Genomic DNA, 6,000 nt, shown 5'->3' with positions numbered 1-6,000 from the left:
AGCGCTAGCACGTACCCAAGTTTATTAAGATCAATATAGAAGAACGTTCTTCATCTAAATCAAGAGAAATCATGATCCTCATTTCAGTAACTTGAATGAATGATTTGAATGATATGTTCTAAAGTATCCTGTAACGAAAAAAAAATTAAATTCTCCAACATTCGCGAGAACTTTTCGTTATATTACATATTTTATGTAGACGTACAATGAAACGTAATTCTGCTGCACCTTGACGCCTACTTGGTAGGGGACAACGTTACACTAGCATACAAAACAATAAAATAGTATATGCTCATATATGAAAGAAACATACCCCATGTTAATTTATTTACACATATGGTAGAACTACGCCGTTGAGTAGGTACGCTTGTGCCCGTCTTGTAGAAACAAAGTGCTGAAGCAGTGTTGACAGTTACAAATACCACGACAGCAATTATTTATGTAGTTACCATCTCAATCGTTCTAATCTCTTCAAAATGTCTCAAAAATGAACAGACATGGAAAGGCAGATTTTTGCGAAAAACATATCTGACACGCAGTCTATATTGACTGCGTGTCAGATATGTTTTGTCAGGTGCGTGTTCAGATATGTGTCAGTCTATATTGACTGCGTGGCAGATATAATATCTGAAACTATAATTTATAAATTATTCAAAGAAATGATCTAGAGGCGCCCAGCTGAGTCCGGACAAAAAATGAATTTACCTTACAGAAAATGAAGGGAAAATTAATGACAATGCACTTTCGTACACTTTTATGAAGCGGTCGATCACGCATTACTGAAAAAAAATCGCAGGTGGTTTCACAATTGGATCGGCTTTGCGAAACTGGTTGAGCCTCGCAAAGAGTATACATTCCCTTTTCTTGCACCTCCTCTCCAGCCGCAGGCCTGGCGCTTTCTATTGCCACCTCGTGGAAATCTGTGGGCGTTGTCCAGAAGACCACTGATACCTCGCTAGCCTGGTAACACCCCTGGAAAACCCACCAACGCGGAAATGCAGTGGCCTCCTGGAATGAGGAGGCCTTGGCAAATAAATTCTCCCTCTCTCTCCCCCTTCTGTTTTTTTCTTTTTTTCTTGTAGAAAGTAGGTAGTGGTTTGAGAGGTCAAACCCTCTCCCTTCCGAAAAAGAAATGTGTTGGTTAGATCGGGTAGATCTCTTGGAGGCGAGAATGCCGCCGGGTGAGGACAGTGCGGGGCGCTGGCAGTAGATGGCGCCTCCTGTCAGCCGCTGAAGACAAATTTAAGGGTTTTGAGCCGTTCATCCTATGAAAGATTGTGCATGCATTGCAGTTTATTGTATGCGTGGACAAAAGAGGCTTTCGCTATCATAAGAGCCTCGGCTTGTTGTTCACTTAGGCAACTTCTACCTGCAGATCACTCTCCGCGAACTAAATTAGACAGCACATGTGTGCGAGGTGTGCCTGGCTGCATGCCACGCACGCACGCACGCACGCACGCACGGATTTTGACACACCCCAAAAAGATTCCGCAACCACACACACACACACACACATACACGCGCGCGCGCGCCACACACACACACACAAGCACACGCACGCACGCACGCACACACACACGCACGCACGCACGCACGCGCACACACACACACACACACACACACACACACATACACACACACACACACACAAGGAGGGATTGTAACATAGCCGGGCGAATTAAAAGGTCGAATGCGACGTCACGTATGCTGAAAACATTTTTAACCAATTGAAATAACCGCACCCCGTTTGGGAGACATGCGAGGACGAACACGTGGGTAAGCGCTTTCATTGGCAGCAGTGACTGTGATTAATTCATGACAGCATTAAAAAAAAAAAAAAAAAACAAGGTCCCACCGAGATTTGAACTCGGATCGCTGGATTCAGAGTCCAGAGTGCTAACCATTACACCATGGGACCGCTGATCGCCACGAGACAGAAAGTGTAGTTTTCTCATTCGTTCAGGGTCATTGCTTTGGTCTGATATTCATCTTGTTTGCTTTTGTAGAAAAGTGCCAAGCGTTTTGTCATGCTGCCGCCTTTTCCTCCTGAGCGCGCATTTTGCTTGCACTCAACCAAACAGGAGAAGCGACGAGAGGAGGTGGCCGGGCAGGCAGCAACAGCAGACGACACGAGAAACGCGTTCGGAAGTGACGTCGGCGCTCTGGGCGCCACCTGCAGCCGCTCGAATGAATCCCGCTCCATGTGCCTATGTCCGCTCACAGTGTGCGCGGAGAGAAGTGTACGGGGTCGCCTGCGGGACCGTGTTTTCGTTGCGCCGAAGCAGAAACGTCAACCACCGTGCTGTGAAATTTAAGCCCTGGGATATAGGAAACACATTGTGTGCCAACTGCTCAGTGATCGCGGATGCCGTGGCAGCTACGCTGGATTAAACGCACTTCTAGGACCAGCGCCGGAGTTGGGGCCGTTCGTTCAGAGTGCAGTGACTTCGTGTCAATGACCTTGGATTGAGCACTGTCACCGTACAGCAAAATGTAAGTGTTTAAACTCCATTTGGCTACTGAAATAGGCCAGAAACATTCCTCGTAGAAGTTTCTAAGTTACCGTTTTGTGCTCGAGTGACGTTTTAGTGCATTGCCGGTTACTTGACGGTCGAGGACGTTCTCGGGGCCGTTGACACGACGGGAGCGCTGGCCGATCGGCCATTGCGGCGCCGACAACACGGTCCCGCTTCGAGTGCGCGCGTATTGGGCGTTCACTACTGCTTTTCGTGACAGCAGTGGCAACTGAAAGTTTGTTAGTCGACTCGTCCGACTTTCTTTTTCCTTTCAAGTGTCATTTGGGGGCCTCCTCGTGACGCCGCAACGTGTGTCAGAGAGGTCGATGACGCGGTGTCGCCTAGTTTCCACCTTCTCGTGCATAGCAATGCGCGTATCTTAACTTTGACATTCCTTCTCACCTCGTTTGAAAATTAATGTGCTTGTGCGACATTATATAAGCTCTATGAGTGCGTGTGTTCGGTATAAAATGAATAAAAAAGCGAATAAGCAGCTATTGTGAACGGAATGAAAAGTGACGTAATGTAAGGTACATCCGACGACTTCGCGAACAATTTGCGACTCTGTCCAGGCTAAGTTATCTTTTCCTTGAACACACAATTTTAACTTGGTTTATTTGCTTTCGCATGATGACACTCCTGGTCCGCTCCGCTTGCACTCCGCAAATGATGATTCCCGATTTAGCTAAAGGAACGGAAAACAAAAACAAGCATTTCGTCCCATTCTGTCATAGCTAACTGAATTACAAAGGGTCTATGTACGTCTGTGCGCCGCCCTGGATGGCACGCTTCATGTACGTGGGCCGACATGGAAGCGACCCTTTTCGGGACGATTAAAAGTGCACTTTTCGCGGCATATCGTCGCGGCGTCGGGGAAACGTCTTTCGGGTGATGTGTCGATTAGCGGTGAGGTGCAGCGCGTTCATTCGTAGTAGTGCGTGTCCTCCCGCGGTTATCGGTGGCGGGGTCCCGCGTCGGAATCCCCGAGCGCGGTGGCGCGCGCCGCGATGTCGTTGACCCCGGGAGGCAGTCGGCCGCATTTCGGCCTCTCCGCCAGCATCGGCTCGTGTCGCTGGCTCTGCTGCTCACCAGCACAGTTCACACTGGCCATTGGAGCAGGTACACGCGGAAATTGCGTTTCTTCTATTTATTTATTCATTTATTTTTAGAGTGGTGGGAGGGGCTGTTTCCCTAATTAGCGTTCTGCTCACTCGGAAAGCATCTTCTTGGGAGGGCATCACTTCAAAACCAAACTGCGCCCACGACTGCCACATGGGTGGGTATCGGGCACAGCCGTCCTTGCGCGGTGTGCCACAAGTATGGTGCGTGCTGGTGGGAGAGCACTTCCCCCTTGCGGGCTCGGGGGCCCCCGAGTGTGGGTCCCGGAGCGGCGGCAGCGCAGCCACCTCGGACGCTGGCGCAACGGGCGGCCGGCGTCGCTGGGTCGACCGAGTTCAATCACCCCGCGGACGGCCGCCGCCTCGGCTTGCCCGCAGTGCACGCGGGGGCTGCTGCCGCGCGGCCACGGTCGTTCGAACCCCGTGCGCGCCCAGCGTCCACTCGGCTCCTGAGAGCGGCCAGTGCGCACCCACAGGACGAGCTCTGTGGCACACCAGGAGTGCTCGAACAGCAAGTGGCAGCAGCCAGGGGGTCGGAAGGACCGCGTTCGCTGTTTGCACGATTTGCAGACGCCCGAGACATTTCTCCCAGCTGCCTGGACCGTCAGCGAACCTTCCGCGTCTCGGCCAGCCACGGGCCCTTTGAGGAGCTCTTTCAGCCCACCCCTCCTGCGTCCCTTGGACCCGAGCCGCGCGAAAAGGGGCCACCTTTTCTGGAGAGGTCGGGAGGGCGCCCCTGCCGCCTTGGGGGGGACGCTGCTTCGTCACCTGCCCGTGTCCCGGACGATGCGTCGCCACGTGCGCGCGCAGCTGCGCACACGTCGCGCCGCGGGACACCAGTCTGGAAGGCAGGCACTCGGAGGAGCATCACTTCCCTGTGCGGTGCAAGGGCCGCCCAGGGGAGGGGCTGGTGCCGCAGCGACGCGAACCCCGGACGTGTGCCGGCTATGGCGATCGCTTTCCACCTGCCGTTCCGTTATTGAGGGGAGTGAAATAGGGTTACTGAATAAGACAGCGCCGCGTTGCTATTTATTCATTTGCACATACTGCAGGCTAGGGATTTATACACACAGCCCCCTAACACCCCCCGCCCCACCCCGGAAGGATTTTGACACCCCCGCCCCCCCCCCAAAGGCTTCCACAACCACAAGCACCCTGCCCAGGGATTTATACACCTCCCCAACCGCCCCCCAACACCCTCCCCCCCAGGAGGATTTTGACACCCCCCCCCCCCTCAAAAAAAAAATCAAAATTCTAGATAAACCCTCGCAGCAGTGGACCGGGTACACAAGTAGCACGAGCACAATAACGCTCTAGTAAGGATAAAACAGAGCATTGATACCAAAGGGTACATTGTGCTTTGCATGGATACATTCTCAAGAAAAATCAATGCCCCACATACAGTTCACAAAGTAGTACGATGTGGTACAATTCACAGCAGTGTCCGGCAATGGATTCCAATAAAAAAAAATGACCATTGGGAACAGAGAATACCGATGTGTGTTGACACGACTACCAGGCGGAAAAATGACTTTGTTACGGTTTGTCCTGAGGGAATGTTTAAGTGATTCCTGTATGTAGCGCGGGGTGTTTTAAAATGACCGCGAAGGGTAGATTTACGGACTTTAATCTAGAAATAATTCTTCGTTGAGAAAGGCAGTGGCTGAAGTTGTCCTCTAGCAATCAGTTTCGTGACACCCGAGAGCGGGGAGTAATTTAAGTAAATAAACTGCTCAGCTAATTTCTGGATTCGTTGAATTTTGTCTGCTTAGTGCTTTTGGGGGGAATCCAGATTAAATCGTCACATTCTAAGGCCGGGCGATTGAGAGGCTTGTATGCATGTAATTTTACATGAGTTGTAACATTCCGCAACCGCCTTCTAAGAAAGGATAGCTTTCTTATAGCTTTTTCTCGCAAACGGGGGTAATAGCATCTGGTTCCCAGCCTAAGTTGGCCGAGAGCGTGACGCCAAGATATTTTACCTAATCGCTTTTAGGGAGCGCAATGTTTTCTGAATTGTAGGAATATTTAAGTCGGTGTTTGTTATTAGTGAATGTAAGACACTTGGTATTCGATGCGTTCAGTCGCATACCTCATTTCAGGCCCCATGCGTAATATTTTTTTAGTGATTTATTGAGCCTGATTTGGTCCTCTGATTGTCTTACAACGGTGTACACGACACAGTCATCTAACGAAAAGGGGCATCTGTATTGGAGATTGGTTACAAAATTGGGTATCATTGATATAAATTAGGAGCAGTAAAGGGGAAAGAACCGAACCCTGCGGCACTCCCGAGTATACATATCGGACACATGTGTATTTACGGCTACACATCGTGTTCTGTTTCGTAGGTAGCTAGAAATCCT

General features: G+C 50.6%; 1 protein-coding gene and 1 non-coding gene across 3 annotated transcripts in view; one reads left to right on the top strand and one right to left on the bottom strand.

Annotated features, from left to right (window-relative positions):
* Positions 1–1,846: 1,846 nt before the first annotated feature.
* Positions 1,847–1,918, bottom strand: Trnaq-cug (transfer RNA glutamine (anticodon CUG)). The gene has a single exon. It is a non-coding gene; the product is annotated as a tRNA-Gln (tRNA).
* Positions 1,919–2,245: 327 nt separating this feature from the next.
* Positions 2,246–6,000, top strand: part of LOC144174273 (uncharacterized) — a 299,423-nt gene continuing 295,668 nt past the window's right edge. For both annotated transcript variants that reach the window (XM_077702880.1, XM_077702883.1), the window contains exon 1: positions 2,246–2,493. The gene's annotated coding sequence lies outside the window, so the exon portion shown is untranslated. The remainder of the gene's footprint in view (positions 2,494–6,000) is intronic.

Source organism: Haemaphysalis longicornis, unplaced genomic scaffold (assembly GCF_048455015.1).
Source record: "Haemaphysalis longicornis isolate Haplotype H1 unplaced genomic scaffold, Haemaphysalis longicornis Haplotype H1 scaffold_3, whole genome shotgun sequence".
NCBI lineage: Eukaryota > Metazoa > Arthropoda > Arachnida > Ixodida > Ixodidae > Haemaphysalis > Haemaphysalis longicornis.
This window is presented reverse-complemented; position numbering and strand designations above follow the sequence as displayed.